Source organism: Arvicola amphibius, chromosome 1, assembly GCF_903992535.2.
Source record: "Arvicola amphibius chromosome 1, mArvAmp1.2, whole genome shotgun sequence".
Classification (NCBI taxonomy): Eukaryota; Metazoa; Chordata; class Mammalia; order Rodentia; family Cricetidae; genus Arvicola; species Arvicola amphibius.
The window spans coordinates 24,823,398-24,845,966 of record NC_052047.1 but is presented as its reverse complement, the minus strand read 5'-3'; the positions used below and the strand labels follow the sequence as shown (position 1 = coordinate 24,845,966).

At 36.8% G+C, this 22,569-nt stretch overlaps 1 pseudogene; it reads left to right on the top strand.

Moving 5' to 3' along the window:
- Nucleotides 1–680: 680 nt before the first annotated feature.
- On the top strand, nucleotides 681–817 carry LOC119806148 (annotated as a pseudogene).
- Nucleotides 818–22,569: the final 21,752 nt, after the last annotated feature.

The window sequence follows — 22,569 nt, the reverse complement described above, 5'->3', positions numbered from 1 at the left end:
TTTTTAAAAATATATAAATAAAATGTTTTACCAAAGTTATGATCTTTACATTTAACTCATGAGACATAAAATAGAGAAATATGTTTCCAGTTGTATCTGTTATGTTTGTATATATGATAAGGCCTTCATAAAGATCAATGCTAACATTTATTAAACCAAATATTATCCCTTATCACTTATATTTAATGCTACACAGCATTCTATCTTCTTGTGATACCAATTGCATTATGATTTAAAAACAGATAATAAAAAACAGCACATACGTGCACGCACACACACCCAATAACAGCAACAAAAAGTCGATTGAAAATGTACTAAAATGATTTCCTGAAAAATTTTAATGTGTGATTATTCAGAAGTTTTGTGACTGTGATATTTTTTCTGTTTTCTTTTTCCATGAAAAAGATTTATTGTAAGATATGTAATGTTTCACCCATGTGATTCTAGCATTCAGAAAGCTCGGTTTTCCTTGAACTTAAATATAGGGTTTACATGTTGTATGTATATAAATTTGGATTGGGCACCCTAGTAGGGAGTAGGTATACTTGAAAGAACCAGAATATATGGTAAAATGGAGTTATACAAATCTGAGGCTTGCTGGCGGTTTTCTGGCAGGAATGTTGTTCCCTCTTATACTTCCATTTCAAATTTATAGGCCATGTTAAGGAGAAACTATTGACATCATGATCAGGCAGGTGTTTTTCCCAGAGCAAGACTCACCCATTGCACTTGGGGTGTGCTGATGCCTGCAATTTCCCCAAATGTGTAAAACTCAACTGCATAATTTGTGTTAGAGGAGAACTGCATTCGTGTTGTAATAAAAGAAAGAAAGAAGGAAGGAATAAAGGAATGAAGAGAAAAAGAAAGGAAGAAACCCTTATCACTTCCCCAAATGCAGAACTAACGATGAATGTGTCATGATCAATTTTAGAAATCAATTGGTACTTTATTTTCCAACCAAATGCCCCTCGACCAAAGAATGGATAAGGAAAATGTGGTACATGTATACATGGAGTACTACAGAACAGGAAAAAATAGTGTCATCTTGAAATTTGTGTACAAACAGATTGATCTGGAAAACATCATATTGAGTGAGATAACACAGACCCAGAAAGACACATAAATATGTATTCACTTGTAAGTGGATATTAGCCATAAAGAAAAAAAAAACAGCCTACAATTCACAATCCCAGAGAACCTAGACAACAAAGACCTTAAAAGAGACATACATAAATCTAAACTAAATGGGAAGTTGAAAAAGACAAGATCTCCTGAGTAAATTGGGAGCATGGGGACCATGGGAGACGGTAGAAGAGGAGGAATGGAGGAGAGCAGAAAACAATATATAGCTTAATAAAAACAATTTTAAAAAAACTGTTTCCAACTGTCATTAATTCGCGCCAAGCTTTTTCCATGTAAGCATGGGTCATAACACTTTCTTCCACCTAAAGTTGCATTCTTCATTAGATCTTAATTTACGTACTTATCAGCATTCTTAATATTCACATATAAGACAGAACATATTTTCCATAAGGTCAAGGATTTATCATAGTGACTGAATTTGGTTGTTTGATTTTACTACCGTGATCCCTCAGGATATTGGAGTCGGGACATTCTTTATTCACTTCCAACCCCTGCCACCCCACAATGGACTGCATTCCATTTGTGTGTGTGTGTGTGTGTGTGTGTGTGTGTGTGTGTGTAGTAATTGTGGTGTGGATATGTCAAATAATATATCTATATCTATATCTATATCTATATCATCTATCTATCTATCTATCTATCTATCATCTATCTATCTATCTATCATCTATCTATCTATCTATCTATCTATCTATCTATCTATCTATCTATCTATATCATATAGAGAGACACCACAGTGTTTCCTTACCAGGAACAAAGTAAAGACAATTACTGATACCTGTATGTACTGATACCTATACATTGATACACAGATCAGAAGGAAGTATTCTTTTTCACGTTTACAGTAGAAATTGAATATTATTACTTGTCAATCCCCATTTACAACCTTGTAAACTTGTTCTTTTTAAAATTCTTTTCTTTTCTCTTTGAAAAATAAAACAAAATATCTTTTTTTTCATTTTACATACCAATTCCAGTTTCCATTCTCTCCCCTCCTCCCGTCCCCTCCACCTATCCCCTATCACATCCCCATTCACTCCTCAGCACATTGCTCTGGGGGAGGTCTAAGGCCTTCCCTACTATATCTAGACTGAGCAAGGTATCCATCTAAAGAGAATGGGTTCCCAAAATTCCAGTACAAGCAGTAGGGATGAATCTGTGGGTCATGACTTATGGGGGGGGGGGCTTGAAGCACCCTTACCCTTTTACAGGGTCCTATAACTGATACCCTGCATATCAGATATTTCCATTACATTATTAAAATTACAATTATGAAGTACCAATGAAGATAATTTTATGATTGTATTAAAGGGTTGTAGCATTAGGAAGGTTGAGAATCACTGTTCTAAAGTCCTACATTCAGTGAGCATAAGCTAAACATAGCTGATAAGCCCACCCAATCCAGATTTCACACATTCAAGTTAGATAATTTCATAGACAGACATAACTGACTCAAACTTAAATGTTGTCTTGAGTTATGGAACTAAATCTGGTCCTTGGCTCTTTTTACCTTATTTTGGCTTACACCAAAATATTTGGTTATTTGGCTTTTCTGTTGTAAGCTTAGACCACACTATCTAACTTTAGTGAAATTGCATGCTTTATTACTAACTTCTTTAGTTATCTGCATCCTTTGTGTTAACATATAAAAGAGAATAGACTATTCATTAGGTCAGAAATTGATCAAAGCAAGTTCTTTAACTTTATGATGGGTAAAGATAAATAAATACAGTGCACGTGGTTGACTATAAACTTAGATAAATCATCCATATAGCTTGAATTTTGAATTATATCTTTTTTACTTGTAAATTTGTAATCATACATTTTTGTGCTTCACTTACTATATGGCAGAGAGAGAGAGAGAGAGAGAGAAGAAGAAGAAGCATATCTCTATTGGTCAACTGTTGACATGAAGAAGGATGGAATTAGAAATTGAACCTATATGTTTCTGAGAACTGTAACTAGCTTTCCTTCTAAAGAAAACCATTCAGTTGTTACAATGGACTCATTTTTTTTCTTTCGTCTCTCAAACTATTGCATTTCATGAATCTGTATTCTGTGAGTAAGGTACTTCTGATAACAGAGGATTGATTTCCCTCTCCTACTTTCGTTCCAAATTCAAACGCTCTCTTAAGAAGAAACAATTAGCTTCTCTCCAAATGCAATGTTACTGATGAGCTTGTTTCATGGTCAATGGTAGAAATCAATTTTCATTTAAGAACCTACAGTACTTTGCCTTTTTCTTTTCTGTAGTCTATTGATCCTTCCTCCTGTGGAAGGCACTATCCTTTCAGCTGTAGCCAGACACTTTCCAGGGGTCCATCTTAATAGAAGATATTCCTAGAAAGGATTTCCTATGTATGTGTCTGCATTTTAATATGTGGATGTATGTCCTACTTACTGTGGTGTCAAAAGAAGACTTCTGTCTAGAAAGGTGGAAGCATTACTGTGATGTGACCTGGCAATCTTCGACCTTTCTGTAAAGTTCAGGGGTATTAGCAATGTAGGACATTCTATAATGGACTATAAAGTATTCTAGTTAAGCATGACCACCAAGACCTTGAGTTCCCACACTAGTTTGAAAGGTTTATCTTCCAGGCACTGACAGAAGGGTGTTTATGTCTGCGATGTTTAGCAGTTATTGACCAGAGTAAGAACAATATTGAAAAAAGAACAATATTGAAAAGAATTTTTTTAATCATCAAAATTATATTCACTGTAGATCCTGCATTTACACAAAAGTGCCAGCTTTATGAAAAAGGATTTTAGAGATGACTTGGATTTGGCTGTTGGTGTCTGAAGAAACATCATTTTTGTGCTTGTTTACTATGAAGTTTATCTACAACTTTACTGCAAGGTAAAATTGCCTCAAAAATTTGGTTTCTAAAAAATATGTATCTTTTGTGGAATATCATTTCTAATTAGCATTTATTAAAGTTTCTACTTGAAAATTTCATATATCTTTTAATGGGCGATAAGTGTCTATTCACCCCAGTTTTTTTTAATGCCTGACTCAGGAGGAATAAACAACAAAATTAAATCTTATAGCAAAATATTTTTCCAATACACTCCAATTTCATATAGATGTAGTGAATATATGTTGTCTGATAGCAGAACACTAGAAAAATGTTTCCACGGTTGAAAGAAAAATATGAACTAAAGAAGCCCCTGATGCTAATATTTTCCATTAATTCCACTTCATTAGAAGTGGACTCATTTGAAAGAATTTTCAGAGTGATGACAGATCACAACAGCAGACTATTACAGCAGAGTCGGTTGCTTTTCTTCTAAGACTTTGAGTAGCCAGTGTTTTTCAGCTGCCCTTGCAGATGGCCACTATTGAAGAGCCAAGCCTCTGAAGTGGGCAGCAATGTTTTCCTGCACCCCATAAGGATGGCCACTGTGGAAGAGTCCAGCTTCTGCATGGGCAGCAGCCTAGTGAATGTCCTCATGATCAAAGGCATGTTTTATTGGTTCTTTTTCCATGGTGAAATCAAATGTAATACCCAAGTTAAATCTGCAATTGTTATAATTATTTTTAATAATGTGGTATTATTTGAATCAAGTAATAATATAATGATAATGTGATTAGTAACATAACAATATTAAATATAAATATTTTCTAGAATATATTCATTTTAAAACCATTTGCTTATTTGAAGTTTATGTGCATAAATACCTTGAGATATCCAGATATGCTTATGCTAAGAGTTTTTATTAATTTTCCCTGCATTGACCATATAACTTAGTATATTTACATTACATCTGTTTGCTAACTGAGGTTAAATGAGTTATTGAAAATTATTTGAAATACATTTAGTAAGCTATGCTTATAATACAGAAATAATTGTGTCTCATGTTTTACTAGGTCTTCTTACAGAACTGTCATATAAAAACTTAGCAAAGCTTTATTTGCAATTACTTGAGTAAATAATATGAAATTATTGTTAGAATAAAATACAATGCAGCCTAATAATATAGCACCATACAATGCAAAAGTACAATAAAACAAAATAAATTGCAATACAACAAAATAAAATGAAATGTGAAGTCAGGAAATGCTTGGAACATAATTTATTGTGAGTTAGGGGAAAACTGTGATTTTTTTTTCTTTTACTTCAGGCAGTTAGTACAATGAAGGATGTCACCTCACTTCGAAGTATTTGCACAAAAGGAGGTAAGTTGTTTGTTGTGCATTGTCAGGTGAAGAACTGTAAAAAGAGTAATTTTTGTGAACTAGAAAAGGTTATTGATCATTAGCCTCTGAAGACATTTTCAAACATATCATATATTTAATTGAGCAAGAGGGTAAGTGATCAGTGCAGGAATTAAGTTTCCTAGAAAAAAAAGGAAAAAGAAAAGTTGACTAAATAAGGAGGAAATTTAAGAGGTGCAGTAGAAAAACATCTTCCTTGTTTTCCCTTTGGCAAAATCTACAGAACAACTTGTGAATTGGACTGCCAAACTAAGTGTGGAATATTCTTGGACAAGTGATTTTCCATTTATAAATCTTAATTTCCTTTTATTTCTTACATTCTAGTAAACAAGTGGATGTTATTGTTGTCAAGATAAATATATAGCTAGTTTGTATTCTAAAGATTTTTAAAAGGAAAACATTGCCTTTACTTATAAGTAAAATCATTACTTTTATTCTGAATAATTATCTCTCTGGATACTAAACGTACAAATTGTACAAATCCATATTATTCTGCCACTTAACATTGAAAAACAGAGTATTTTTATACTTTGTTAGTCAGTCTGCTATAATTTCTCTTTCATTTTTGTATGTGCATTATTTTGTATTTTTATGCAGTTTATTTTGCAAGTTTTCATTGAGTACCCTCTTTATATTTAAAGTCACCCTTCAGCTCAGTATGATTCTTTTCATATTTTTCCATTTTCATTTCTAATCTCTTAAATATTTTTATTTAAACTGCAACCATGATAACTGAATGTAAAACCAAGTTGACTTTTCTTCATATGGAAATTTCTATTGCATGTCTGTTTGTTCCCGTCTTAATTGCTAATATCCTGATTGAGGATATTACACACACCACAGCTCACTCAGTGTGCATTCAGTAATGATATACTTACACAGCTGCATATTCACTACCCTAAGCCAAGTGAAGAGCCTTTCCCTTCTACTGATAGGTTCTTTTGTTCTCTTGCTCTTAAGCCCTTCTCTACTAAGGTTGGCCTCAGGGAACCACTAGCTTACTTTGTTTCTTTATACATTTTCTGTTCTGAACTTGCCCTTGTAATTGAATCATGTGGTCTTTTGGCAGACATTTCTTTACTCTTTTGGGACATCTGGACAGTCTTCACCATTATTCTTTCAGCTTTATGCAGCTCTCAATCCTGCTCAACTCTCCCAATGATTTTTTTTAAATCAAACACTGCTCTTTCATTTCCTTCCAATTCTTTCTTCAGTCCTCACCCTCGTCTCTAGCACTTACACTGATGTTTCAGTATCACTTAGAAAAATATCCCCATCTTTAAAAATTAGTATCGTGTCACCTGTTAGATTAAAAGAATAGTAATATAGTCCTACAGAAACTAAAATCTTTGAAATAAGAGAAAAATGTCAGATATTTTTAGGGCAGGTTATAGTACCCACATGTTTAGGTTATAACATATAAAGATTGTAAAATGATTGTTCCTTTCAAGTTGCTTCACTATCGGGAAACTATTTCACTTGTGATTCATTTTGAAAAGATACAAGTGATCTAAATCATCATATAAAAACTTGGTGTAAGTGACTATTCAGGCCATCTGCAAATAAAGAAAGCAAAACATTTCTCACAAATATTGCCATTCTTTCAAATCAGTGATTGAGTTGATGAGTAAGCTGTCCAGGACTTAATCTCTGAAATTCCTTTTATAATTTGCTATATTAAGTTTTCTAGGGACTACTTTAATGACTTTTTAAAGAAGTCTTGATGTTCGCATACAAATTTCACAGGCTCCTTAAAAATAATCTCATTGAAGTAAGTACACAGTCTCTTGGGTCATATAATAATTTATATTTGATTGGCTTTTGTCGTTTTAAAACTTCCAGATTTCTCAATAAAATAAAAATAAATCCCCTTTATTGACTTAAGCTTAATCAGAGAATTTTCAGTCACATTTAATAACCAGAAAAAAATAAAAATAATTCACACACACACACACACATACACACACACATATGTATATATATATATATATATATATATATATATATAGCTTGAGTTGAAACACAATTGTGCAAATGGTAGATTTCTTCATAAAAAATTTGTCAAATAAATTACTTTCATAAAATTAGAGCATTTTTTCATAAAATCTGTCTTTATCCATTTGACCTGTGTGCCAAAGCAATATTGTCAGTACCAAGAAAAAGCATTTTTTTCCATTTTTAAGTTGATGTTTATAGACTATAAAGCAATTAGACTAACCAATTCCTCTCTCTAAATTAGCAGGTGGCTTAGACGTATGCTGAAAGAGATCAAATACATTATAAAAAGTTTCTCCCACTGTCTTTGTAATCAGTTTTTAGTGTGAGGGCAGAATCTCAGTACTGAAGAAAATGATCATTACTGTTGCAGAAAATGAAAACGCTGACAATGACCTTGATTTCCAGAAGACTGCTCAAGGTTCACTGAGCAAAATATTAGTAATTATCTCTAATTTTACTGTTATTGAAAAGAGCTAATTCGTTAATGAGTATTGAAGTACTTAACTATGTTTTATCTTCAAGGAAGACTGAATGCAATTGACAAATTTTGTTTTATTTTTCCATTAAAAATAAAAGAAAAATTTTAATAATTTGAAGATTTTATTGTACCTCTTTAATGATTACAATAAATATGTAATAATTATAAATTAATAAAAAGAAGTATTGAGCCGGGCGATGGTGGCGCACGTCTTTCATCCCAGCACTCGGGAGGCAGAGTCAGGCGGATCTCTGTGAGTTTGAGACCAGCCTGGTCTACAGAGCTAGTTCCAGGACAGGCTCCAAAGCCACAGAGAAACCCTGTCTCGAAAACCAAAAAAAAAAAAAAAGTATTGATGTATTTGGCATATTTAGAACAACAGTGATTAAAAAGTTTAAATCTTTTACATTCATGTTTACTTCAGATTCTTCCCACATATAAGAACTGGATTTATTTTTGCTTTTTTCAGTGTTTTGCCATTGCTTATTGTGTCTAGATACGCATTTAAGGTTGCATGCTAAAAGAGAATCATTCTTCACTTAAATTATTTTCTTTTTATCTGTGCCAATGAATAGTGGAATTAGTCCTTATAAAGTAAGAACTTAATACATGTTATTGAATGGTGTAGAATTTTATTGCTAGCATTTTCATCTAGAACTTCTTTTTCCTCGAGTGATAGTTTAACCTGAGGCTTTGAAGAGAAAAGAAGGAAGAGAGTAGGATTATCTGGAAAGGTGGAGTCTGAGGGGACATGGTCCCACTTTCCTACATTGTCCATCTGAAGGTGTCTATGATGATAGAATCTTTCTGTTTACTTCTGCATTTCCTTTTGATTCCAAATGGTATCTGATGAAACTTCAGGCAATAAAACTAATCTTCATGGCAATAAACTATGTTTTCACTTGATTATCAAAGCAGTAACTCTTAAGGTCCTAATCAATTTTCAATACTAAAATATTAAGCAGCTATGAAAGAATATTCTGGTAAAAAGTATCATCTATATAATTTTTATATTTAATGGTGAAATCAGTTAATATTTGTTCTGGTGTATATAATTTCCTATTATTACAAATATCGATAGAAAGACATTTTGTATGAGCAATGCTACCCTGTTCTTTCATGAAAATAATAAACTGTATATTAGTTTGCTTCTATATTTATATCAAATTTTATAAGGAATAATTAAAATACGGGTGTTTTGATGATGCACAAAATGATTTGTTAACCATTTATAAAGAGGTTGGTATTAGCTTCTGTTTTGAGAAGACTATTATTTTGTCTTACAGAAGAGTTGTCATTACCATGACTCTGAACATATTAAATGAAGTTTCTGCAATATTAGTATCTGCTTGACTATAAACAAAGACTTGTTTTATAAAGCATGGTTTTAACTGAATTCCAATGCTTCAGAAACAGTATTTCCAGCTGGATTTTATTTCTTATAACTGGTTTCCAGACAGAGGACAGAAGTCGAATGCTGTATAAAATAGTCATTAGTGCCTGTAGAATAACCACATACAAACAATGACCTTGATTCCCAGGATAAATGTGCAGGGCTCACTGTGCAAAGATACTGGGTAATTAGCTCTGATTTTACTGTTGTTGAAAACATTAATTATTTAACGGTTTGAAGTGCTGAAGTGTTTTCTTCTGACTTAAAAATTTATACACTTAAGTAATCAACAGTCAGCCTCACTCAAATGAAAGAAAACAAAAATAATTTGTCATACCATGTTGACAAATTCAGATTTGATTTTGTTTTAATTAAGGACATGACAAAATCAACACAGGTCCCAGATTCTATGTTATAAGGACTAAGATGCAGGGACCTATCAGAAAGGAAGAACAGGAGAAATGTGTTGAATAATTTCAGTAATAGGAAAAAACAGAATGTCACTTCCCTATTTCCTTTCACATGAAATGTGAGGCATAGGCACAGTCAATTTCTACACTTTAGGAGATAAATGTGATTGTGCACAGTAAACTGTGATATACACCTTAAAAGACAAAACTTTCCTTTCATCTGTAGGTGATAGTGTCTTAAACCCATTGAAGAAAAAGCAACAATCAGGATGTATAAAACAAGATGGTGCTGTTATAATAACATAAAAAACAATAAAATTTTATAAGGAAAATTTTTATTGGAGAATTATCATAGCGTATGTCACAGAATATAGCTATGCTACATGGAAGTTCCCGACAGAACCTTCAGCAGAGCCCTCTGTCAGTACAGATATTTGCATATATGTCTTCTAGGAGAACAACTTGTTTTCAGATGTTCAACCAAAATATAGGCTTTCTGAGGAAGGACGACTTGAAAAAGGTTGGTGGATGGGTTAACAGACATAACTGGATTTTATTCAGATAACTTCCAAATACATTCTCAATTCTATACAAAGAAAGGGAGTGAATAATCCAAATGATCCTGGAGCGTTCCTACAGGGCTGCTGCCAGGGCAAAAAAGAAAAGATATCACTTATCTTAAATCTGCCCCATTTCTTCTCAGACCTCTCCTGCTGCGCCCCGAGCCCCGAGTCTGCACTTGCTGAGCTTGAACCCAGTTCGCGATCTCCGGGCAAGGGGCTGGAGGTTAAAATACACAGACACACACAGACAGAGAGACAGCGACATGGGTTATCCTTCAATTCCCCGAGAATGTCCCCTTTATTTTGTTCAGGGGCAGATAATATACCGATAGCCTCGCCCCAGCCCAACCCACCAGAAACCACTTTCCTGCCATCAGGAACTCCTGAAGGTCTCTTGCTCAGAGCAGCTGTAGGCTCTCAGATCAGGGGATTACAAGAAATTCAGGATCTGGGGTTTCACTGCTCCCAACACTCTCCAACTTTCCCAACTTGGGAAATAAATGAAAATGAATAACATGACAAAGATAAAACTTGTGATATCATGGGTCCTTGCAGTGCTTTGGATGATAATCCCCCAGTAGGCACAAATGTTTGAATGCTTAGGTGCTAGTTAGTCAGTGGAACTCTTTGATAGGATTTGAAGGATAAGGAACTATCTGAGGAAGTGTGTCATTGGGAGTAGGTTTTGAGATTTCAAGAGCTTCTATCCCAGGCTCAGTATCTGTATCTTGGCCTATGGATCAGAATAAAGCTGTCGGCATCTGTTTCCCCAGGCATGAGTGTTGCAAAGCTCTGGTCATACTTCCCACCATGATGCTAATGCTAAGCCTCTGGAACTGTAAGCAAGCCCCCAGTTAAATTCTTTCTTGTATAAGAATTGCCTTGGTCAAGTCAGAAGAAAAGGTGACTCAAATGCCAGAAACATTTCCTATTCCCTGGATTCTTTTCCCAAAGAACCATTTTCCCACCTATACCCTGCCATCTCATCAGCAGTGCTGGACCCTGCCCCAAATCCAGGGGACTTCAGCTGCTCTGGTAAAGACCACTCCAGTCAGAAACACTGATAACAGTTTATGTTGGAGAGGATGAGAATAAGGGCAACAGCCTTCCACTGCTGGGGTGGAGTAAAAACATGTACAGCCATTTTGGAAGTCAGCATGGTGGTTTCTTAGAAAATTGGGAATCAATTTACCTCAAGACCCAGCTATACCAATTTTAGGATACACACTTGTACTACAAGGACACTTGCTCAACTATCTTTACAGCACCATTATTTCCTAATAGCTAGGAACTGGAAACAACCTAGACACCCTTCAGCTGAAGACTGGGTAAGGAAATGTGGCACATTTACACAACGGAGTAGTACTCAGCTGTAAAAAATTATGAACTCATGAAATTTGCAGATAAACAGGTGGAACAAGAAAAATAGATTGTGAGTGAGCTAACCCAGACCCAAAAAGACAAACACGGTATGTACTCACTCACAGATGGTGGTTATTAAGACTGAAGTATAAGATAATCACCCACAGCCTCAGAGAGGCTAGGTAAGAAGGAAGGCCCAAAGAGGAATGCATGGATTTCCCTGGGAAGGGGAAGTAGAAAAGATCTTCTGGGTAAACAAGAATTGCAGGGGACTGAGGGAAGGGAAGTAAAGGGAACAGATTGCGTGGGCTGGGTACAGGAGTCCAGTTGGAGGCAGGATAGAGGGGAAGAGAAACAAAAGAGAAGTCTTGATGGGAGTGGCATTTGGGGGATTAGATAGAAGCCTGGTACCATGAAAACTAAGACTCCTAGCAATAGTGGAGAGCGTGCCTGAACTCGTGGTCATCTACTGTAAGCAGATTGGTGACTTCTATAATTGTTACCAAAGATACTCTATCAACTGATCGAAGCAGAGGCAGAGACCCATGGACAAGCACTACGCTGAGCTCCAGGCATCTAGATGGAAAAAGGGAAGAGGATACCAGCCAGGATTGGTCATAATAGAGAAACCCACAGAGACAACTGACCTGAGCTCAAGGAAGTTTAAGAACTCTGGACAAATGGTCAGGGAGCATGCATGGAACCAACTTACCCTCTGCATGTGTTTGACAATCGTGTAGCTTGGTCTCTCAGTAAGACTTCTAACCGTAAGAGCACGACCTCTCCTTGGTTTTTAGCCGAGTTTTGTTAACCTGCTCCCATATTGGATTACCTGACCCTGCCTCAACACAAGAGTCGGAGCTAGGTCCTGCCTCTACTTGATGTGCCATCCTTTGTACAAGTCAATCGGGGGCCTGTAGATCTCTGACTGGAGATGGAGAGCAGTGGGTGGGGAGGAAGGTAGATGGGAAATGGAAGGATATTGAAGGAAAGAAGGGAGGGGAAACTAGTTGGTATGTAAAATAAATGAAAAAATATTATTGAAAGAAGGAAGGCAAGAAAGAAAGAAAGAAATAGAGGAAGGAAGGAAGGAAGGAAGGAAGAAAGAAGGGAAGAAAGAAAGAAAGAAAGAAAGAAAGAAAGAAAGAAAGAAAGAAAAAAAAAGAGAAAGAGGAAGTAATTTGGATGGTTGGGATATAGGAAGGGTGGATATGGAAACAAGGAATTATCTTAGTTAAGGGAGCCTTCTAGGGTTGGCAGAGACTTGACTCTAGAGGGGTTCCCAGGTGTCCAGGAAGACGCCCCCAGCTAAGTCCTTGGGCAGCTGAGGAGAGGGTGCCAGAAATGTCCAGATCCTATTGCCATACTCATGAATATCTTGCATATCACCATAGAACCTTCACCTGGCATTGGATGGAGAAAATGACAGAGCCCCACATAGGAGCACCGGACTGAGCTCCCAAGGTCCTGATGAGGAGCAAAGGGAGGGAGATCATGAGCAAGGAAGTCAGGACCGTGAGGAGTGCGTTTACCCATTGAGACGGTGGGACAGATCTAACGGGAGACCACCAAGTCCAGTTGGAATGGGACTGATGGAACAGGGGACCAAACCGGACTCTCTGAATGTGGCTGACGGTGGAGGAGGACTGAGAAACCAAGGACAACGGCGATGAACATGAACTCTACAGCATTGACGGGCTCACTGTGTGCCTTGTCAGTTTGGTTGCTCACCTTCCTGGACTTAGGGGGAGCTGGGAGGACTTTGGACTTAACATAGTGAAGGGAACCCTGATGGCTCTTTGTCTTGGAGAGGGGTGGAGAAGGGGTATGGGTGGAAGGGCGGGGAGGGAAGGGGGAGGAGGAGGGGAGGAGATGGAAATCTTTAATAAAAAAAAATGAGGAAAAAAAATGAGGAAAAAAATACTTGTTTTCCCATTAGGGAAACTATTTAATAACTAAACAATGATGTAGAAGAATTTTTTTAGTGTGATTCCATGTTCTAAAAGTAAACATGTAGCCCTGTATGTAAAGCCAAATAAAATATAATTAACGCCTGTCAAAAAAAAAAAAAAGAAAGAAAGAAAGAAAAGTGATTTTAGGCTAGGTGTTCATAGAAACAATGTCTTTTCTAGTGATATTCCAAACAAAATTCCCTCAAATGACTATATTTCCTCCAGTTGTCATCAGTTACCAATTTCATATAGGCATACTAATTAGTAAGGAGAAGATTAAAAAGACGGTATTTGAGAAAGCAACATAATTGTGTGTGATTTTTGAGAGTTTTAAAGAGAAAGCTAGGGTTGGATATAACAAATATTGTTAGCAGATATAAAATTCTATAGAATTAATAGAGATTATTGTGAAATATTAGTGTAAACATTTGGTTATCCTGTGGAATATTTGTTTAATGATGCAAAATATGTTTCATTTTTTATTGCATTTGTTTCATTCTGGAAAGCTGTGTTACTTTGTCTGCCTAAAATGCTTGTATAGCCAATAGCTAGGCAGGAGAAAGAATAAATGGGAAAAATTTAGGCTTGAGAGAGGTTAAGGCCAAAAAAAATAAGAAGAGGAGGATGCCATGGGCAAGCCACCCAGCCACACAGTCAGCCACGGAGTAAGAAGTAAAGAAAGAGATATAGAATAAAGAAAGGTAAATGTCCAGAGGCAAAATGTAGTTAAAGAGAAGCAGGATAATTTACATTAGGAAAGCTGGACAGAAGCAAGCTAAGCTAAGGCTGGACCTTCATAAGCAAGCGTAAATCTCCTTGTATTTATTTTACATTAGAAAAGCTGGACAGAAGCAAGCCAAGCTAAGGCTGGACCTTCATAAGCAAGCGTAAATCTCCTTGTATTTATTTGGGATCTGGCCCAGAAAAGTGAAAAAGAAAAGCCAACTACAAAAGATAGTTTAAAATTTTGTTTACAAGGTTTACAAAGGTAAACACTTTCAAAGGTAATACATACCCACGGAGAAATATTTTCTCTTTGCTCTGACTATGGCAGAGTTCAAGATTTCTTTGCAAAGTTACTATATTCAAAAAGTACATGCAATATTTTACTACAAAAAGAAATTCAAATATAAGCCAGGCTATAGCAAATATTACAAAACCTATCAATGATGAAATCAAACTAATACTGTAAATCTCAAATACATTTATTTCTTCCTAATGAGTTATTATTAATGTCTAGCCAGTGACAAATACTTTATAGTCTCTTTCTCTGTATTTATATATCCATGTTTATATGCTTATTTTGAAAATGTCCTTTTCTCTAGTTATCCATAAATAATATTTACTGTATTGATTAAGCTAGAATATTTTTAAGTCAATATTCATCCTTAATAAGTTTTTTTGTAAATCTGCCTTCAGAAATCAAAGCACATCAAGTGCTATATTGATATTTCAGTACAATAGGTTTTTTCATATGTGTAAGAAAATTATCTTTTATAAAAATCACTTTAGTTGAGCTGTTTATCAAGCCCAACTTTATCTATTTTTTGATCAAGTAACTTCTAAGTTCATAACAAAGAACATGATTATAAAGAAAGGGTTACTGAAAGTATTTAGGAATCTGAGAAAATGGCCCAGAATAACACCATTTAAGAAATCTATTTAAAATGAAAATCATTGTCACAGTTACTGAGTACATGAAATGCTTTTCTAAGTCCATCTTCATATCTTTCTAAGGTTAAAAATAAAAAGCCAAACTGTGACTGAACATCTTAGTACCAACACAAAGAGTGCATAGCCTGGCTAGCTGATCCTAGAATGAGATGTGACCTTTGTGTCCCAAATTTCACTTCTTCACAAGGGAGCATCTTCTGTAGTGCAAGAAGAGAATGTCCTTGCTTCTTATTCCCTTCTGCCTGTTCTTCCTAAACAATACCTAAACTTCGAAGAAAACTTTTGCCCCAGTTATATTTATGTTTGCTATTCAGTGTTGGAACCCAAAAAGTTAAGATAGTATGAAACAATTGGCCCATTCTTTAAAAGACTAAATATAGAGGAATAGTTGATTCCCTAAGGAAGTCTTTATATCAGCCTTCTTTCTTTAGGCTCAGCTTACTCTGTGCTCCATCTAGGCCAAGTATATGTCCTCTGTGTTCTTTGATATTCTGTGTTTTTTATTGTGTCTGTTGTATTAATTATGATTTGTATTGCTGCAATAAAGTATCATGACCAAAAGAAAGTAGGGGAAGAAAGGTTTTATTTCAGCTTACAATTAAAAATCACAGTCTATCCCTGACAGAGTCAGAGAAGGAACTCAAGGAAAGCTCCTGGAGGCAGATGCTAATTCAGAGGCCATGGAATATAGGCTTGTTCTCTATGCATCTCTGAACATGATTTCTTATACATGCTAGGGGTGGCACCACCCCCATCAAGCATTAATCAAGAAAATACACCACTGGCCATTCTGATGAGGAAACTTTTTCAATTAACTTCCTTCTTCCAAAGGACTCCAATGTGTCAACTTGAACTAAAACTAGTCAACACAGTCACTAAAGTTAATACCCCCCAACAACAATGAAAGCTTCCCACTAGATGTTTCTTATCATTCTGATGGTCTCACTCATATAAAAGTTATTTTTAATGAAGATTTTACTTTAGAGGAGGAGAAACATTAAGATAGCCCTCAAATTTTAGAGATTTTACAATGCGGTGGTGAAATATGAACAATATTGATTTCTTGTTTTCTTTTGTGATTTATTTCTATCAAATTAATGCCTCTTGCAGTTTATAAACCTACACATTCAAGAAATTGAAGCTGAAATAAAAACATCATTGATATAAAGATGCCAGTTGTTGGAGTATGATTCACAAATAAATAAATGTTTGAGGTTGCCAATGTCTAATTTGTGATTTTGGTAATTCTAAAATTAAAAATGAAATCAGTGGAGTACAGGTTTTTTTTTCTATTTTTATGTTTTTCTTTTTATTATTATTATTAAAAATTTCACCTCCTCCCCTCCTCCCATTTCTCTCTCCCTTCCCCTCCCTCCCTCTCCAGTACAAAGAGCAGTCAGGGTTCCCTGCCCTGTGGGAAGTCCAAGGTCCTCCCTTCTCCATCCAGGTCTAGGAAGGTGAGCATCCAAGCAGACTAAGTTTCCACAAAGCCAGTACATGCAGTAGAATTAAAACCCAGTGCCATTATCCTTGGCTTCTCAGACATCCCTCATTGTCAGCCACTTTCAGAGAGTCCGGTTTGATCACATGCTCAATCAGTCCCAGTCCAGCTGGCCTTGGTGAGCTCCCATTAGATCAGCCCCACTGTCATGTTCTCTCTCCTTCTGCTCCTAATTTGGACCTTGGGAGCTCAGTCCAGTTCTCCAATGTGGGTCTCTGTCTCTATCTCCATCCATTGCCAGATGAAGGTTCTATGGTGATATGCAAGATATTCATCAGTGTGGCTATAGGATAGGGCCAGTTCATGCGTCCTCTCCTCAGCTGCTCAAGAAACAAGCTGGGGACATCTCCTTGGATACCTGGGAACCCCTCTGGAGTCCAGTCTCTTGCCAACCCTAAAATGGCTCCCTTAATTAAGATATATACTTCCCTGCTCCCATATCCCCTCTTTCTCCATGCCAACCGTCCCATTCCCCCAAGCTCTCCCCATACTCCCCTTCTCACTTCTCTCTCCCCATCTCCCCTTACCCCCACCCCAACACCACCCCCAAGCTCTCAATTTTTGCATAGCAATCTTGTCTACTTCTAATATCCAGGAGGATAACTATATGTTTTTCTTTGGGTTCACCTTATTTATCTTCTCTAGGATCATGAATTATAGGCTCAATGTCCTTTATTTATGGCTAGAATCCACTAATGAGTGAGTGCATACCATATTCATCTTTTGGGGTCTGGGTTACCCCACTAAGGATAGTGTTTTCTATTTCCATCCATTTGCAAACCTGTACTCGACAAAATTGGAAAATGTAAAAGAAATGAACAATTTTTTATATAGATACCATATATCAAAATTAATTCAAGACAAGGTGAGTAATTTAAATATACCTATAAGCCATGAGAAAATAAAAGGTGTTATCAAAAACTTCCCAAAACAAAAAGCCCAGGGCCTGATGGTTTTAGTGCAGAATACTCCTCAAAGTGTTCCACATATTAAAAGAAGAAGGCTCACTGCCAAACTCTTTTAATGAGACTACAGTCTCACAAAGACTCAACCAAGAAAGAAAATTACAGACCAATCTCTATCATGAACATGGTTGCAATATTCTCAATAAAATACTGGCAAACCAAATCCAAGAACACATCAAGAAAAAATCATCCATCATGATCAAGTAGTCGTCTTCATCCCAGAGATGGAGGGCTGGTTCAACATATGAAAATACATCAATGTAATCCATCATATGAATAAACTGAAAGAAAAAACCCATATGATCATTTCATTGGGTGATAAAAAAGCATTTGACAAAATCCAACACCCCTTCTTGATAAAAGTCTTCAAGATATTAGGGATACAAGGATCATATCTAAATATAATAAAAGTAATATACAGCAAGCTGACAGCTAACATCAAATTAAATGGAGAGAAACTCAAAGCAATTCCACTAAAATCAAGGCTGTCCACTCAATATCTCTTTAACATAGTTCTTGAAGTTTTAACAACAGAAATAAGACAACATAAGGATATAAAGGGGATTCATATTCGAAAGGAAGAAATCAAACTTTCATTATTTGAGATGATCTGATAGTGTACATAAGTGACCCCAAAAACTCTACCAGAGAACTCCTACAGCTGATAAATACCTTCAGTGATGTGGCAGGATACAAGATCAACTCAAATAAATCAATAGCCCTCCTATACACAAAGAATAAAGAAGCTGAGAGGGAAATCAGAGAAACATCACCTTTCACAACAGCCACAAATCACATAAAATATCTTGGGGTAACACTAACCAAGGAAATGAAAGACCTATTTGACAAGAATTTTATGTCTTTGAAGAAAGAAATTGAAGAAGACACCAGAAAATGGAAAGATCTCCCATGCTTTTGGATGGGTAGGATCAACATAGTAAAAATGACAATTTTACCAAAAGTAATGTATATATTCAATGCAATCCCCATCAAAATCCCAACACAATTCTTCACAGACCTTGAAAGAACAATAATCAACTTCATATGAAAAAACAAAAAACCCAGGATAGCCAAAACAATCCTATACAATAAAAGAACTTCCGTAGGCATTACCATCCCTGACATCAAGCTCTATTACTTAGATACAGTAATGAAGACAACTTGGTATTGGCATAAAAAACAGAAATGTTAACAAATGGAATTGGACTGAAAACCCAGATATTAATCCATACACCTATGAAGGCCTGATTTTTGACAAGGAAGCTAAAATTATACAATAGAAAAAAGGAAGCATCTTCAACAAATAGTGTTGGAATAACTGGAGGACAGCATGTAGAAGAATGTAAATAGATCCATATCTATCACCATGCACGAAACTTAAGTCCAAAGGGATTAAAGACCTGAATATAAATCCAATCACTATGAACCTGAGAGAAGAAAACTTGGGAAATTGGAAGCAGACAAGATCGCCTGACAAAATTTGGGAGCATGGGGGTAGGAGTTAGAAAGAAGGGAAGAAGGGAAAGAGGAGGGTATAAGGGGAGGGTTGGGGAGAACTTGAGAGAATGGGATAGTAGAGATGGAGGAAGGACAGATATGAGAGCAAGGAAAGAGATATTTTGATTGAGAGAGCAAATATGGTATTAGCAAGAAACCTGGTTCTAGAAAAAATCTTAGGAATCCACAAGGATGATCCCAGCTAAGACTTTAAGCAATAGAGGAGAAGGTGCCTAAACTGACCTTGCCCTTAGTCAGACTGATGATTATCTTACATATCACCATGGTACCTTTGTCCAACAACAGGTGGAAACAGAGGCAGAGACCCACATCAGAGCACTGGACTGAGATCCAAAGGTCCAGTTGAAGCATGGAAGGAGGGAGAGAATGAGCAAGGAAGTCAAGACCATGAGGGGTTCACCCACTGAGACAATTTGCCCGAGCTAATGGGAGCTCACCAACTCCAACTGGATTAGGAGTGAATCAGCATGTGATCAAACTACTCTCTCTGAATGTGGTTGACAGTTGCGGCAGACTGAAGGGCCACTGACAGTGTCACTGGGATTTGTCTCTGATGCATGTGCTGGCATTTTGGTATCCTAAGCTCATTGGTTGTATACCTTGTTCAACCTGGATGTTGTGGTGGAGGGCCTTGGACTTTCCACAGGGCTGGTTGCCTTGACCTCTCTTAAGATTGGAGATGGTGGGGGAAGGTGTGTGGAGGGAGTGGGGGGAGGGGAAGAAGTGAGAATTGAGATTGATATTTTTTAAAGTAATAAAATAAAATAATAAAAAAGGAAGTAGGAAGTAGCCTTCAATGTTTGGGCACAGGAGACCATTTCCTAAATATAACGCTAGTAGCACTGACACTAAGAGCAATGATAAAAAAGTGGGACCTCCTGAAACTGAAAAGCTTCTGTAAAGTGAAGGACACAGTTAATAAGACAAAAAGTCAGCCTACTGAATGGGAAAAGATCTTCACCAACCTACATCAGGCAAAAGACTGACCTCCAATATATATAAAGAACTCAAGAAATTAGACAGTAAAATTCTAAATAACCCAATTAAAAACATGAGGTACTGAACTACACAGAGAATCCTCAACAGAAGAATCTCAAGGGGTCAAAAGATACTTAAAGAACATGTTCAACATCCTTAGCTATCAGGGAAATGCAAATCAAAACAAGCCTTACACTTTTTAAAATGACTAAGATCAAAAACACTAATGATAGCTTATGCTTGAGAGGATGTGTAGTAAAGGGAACGCTCTTCTATTGCTGGTGGGAATGAAAACTTGTCTGACCACTTTGGAAATCAGTAAGGTGAGTTCTCAGGAAATTGGGAATCAACCTACCTCAGGATCCAGCAATACTACTCTTGGGAATATACTCAAAAGATGCTCAATCATACTACAAAACTATTTGTTCAACTATGTTAATAGCAGCATTATTTGTAATAGCCAGAACATGGAAACAACCTAGATGCTCCTCAACTGAAGAATGGATAAAGAAAATGTGGCACATTTACACATTAGAGTACTACTCAGCGGTAAAGAAAACAATGCCGTCTTGAATTTTGCATGCAAGTGAATTGAAGTAGAAAACACTATCCTGAGTGAGGTAACTCAGACCCAAAAAATGAATATGGTATGTACTCGCTAGTAAGTGGATACTAGCTATAAACAAAAGACATTGAGCCTATAGTTTGAGATCCTAGAGAAGCTAGATAATAAGGTGATCCCAAAGAAAAACATATAAAGACCCACATGGAAATTGGAAACAGGTGAGATCGTCTGACAAAATTCGGAGCATCAGGGTCGGGGGTAGAAGGAAGAGGAAAAGAGGAAGAGGTCAGGAAAAGGGGAGAGTTGAGGAGAACTTGAGGGAATGGGATAGTCGAGATGGAGAAAGGACAGATATGAGAGCAAGGAAAGAGATATCTTGATTGAGAAAGCCATTATGAGGTTAGAAAGAAACCTGGCTCTAGAAAAATTCTTAGGAATTCACAAGGATGACCCTAAGCAATAGAGGAGAAGGAGCCTGAGCTGGTCTTGCCCTTAATCAGACTAATGATTATCTTAAATATCACCATAGAACCTTCATCCAACAACAGGTGGAAACAGAGGCAGAGACCCACTCGGAGCACTGGACTTAGCTCCAAAGGTCCAGTTGAAGAGTGGAAGGAGGGAGATTATGATCAAAGTGGTCAAGACCATGAGGGATTCTTTCACTGAGACAGTTTGCCTGAGCTAATGGGAGCTCACCAACTCCAACTGGACTGGGAATGAATGAGCATAGGATCAGACTAGTCCCTCTGAATGTGGTTGACAGTTTGGGCAGACTGAAGGGCCACTGACAGTTTCACTGGGATTTGTCTCTGCTGCATGTGTTGGCTCATTGGTATCCTGTTATCCTTAGATGTGTGCCTTGCTCTCAGCCTAGGTATAGTGGAGAGGCCCTTGGACTTTCCACTGGGTGGGGTGCCTTGACCTTTTATGGTATTGGATGGGGTGGGGTAGAAGTGTGGGGGGGGAGTGGGAGGAGGAGTAGGAGAGGGGATTTTGATTGGTATTAAGTGATAAAAAAATAAAAAAGAAAAATAAAGAAGTCTTACCTTTACCAAGTTGGCAACTGCAGTCTAAGAAGACTCAGCTAAGCCGACACAGCCTCTCTCTCTTCTCATTTTTTATATCCCCACTAGTGCTAGGAGAAAAATTGTGACTCCCTAGAATGGAGATTAAAGATTTGAGCCACCACCACCTGGATTTGTTTCTGCCTTGATCTTGTGCAGCCTAGCATGGCCTTGAACTCACAGAGATCCTTCTGCCTCTGTCTCCTAAATCCTGGGACTAAAGGTGTGTGTCACTCCCTGACCTCTTTTGGCTTATCTTTTCCCTTCTGATTTTCAGACAAGCCTTATTTGTTAAAACAAAAACAAAATATCACTATAGCCAATTAATTGTAAATGCTGCCAAACTGGGCAACATATGGACCCGAATTCTTTCTGGACTTCAGCACCAAGAGGGCAAGGTCCTCGTAGTTTCCAATTTTCACAGAACCCTAGCATGCCGTAATAATTTGGAAAACAATCATTAAACCAACCAATAACCTCTTGGCCCACTCCTTAATGCTACTACTCAGGAGAATGAAATAAGGTAAAGTCTGTGAGTTTGAGTACATCCTGATGAACATAGTGAATTTTAGAATAACCTGGGCTAATAGAAAGACACTGACTTAAGTCAAAAAAAAAGGAAATAAAACAATTATGATTGAATTAGTAGGATTAGGCCCTACTGGGGTGGCTCTAATACTGAGGAATGTAAAACGTTGGGTGTAGGTAATGGATTAGAAGGCCTGCAGGGTAGGAGGAGCCAAGGAGTGGGTGGAGCTTATTGAGTTTTGACCTTGGAGAAGGTAT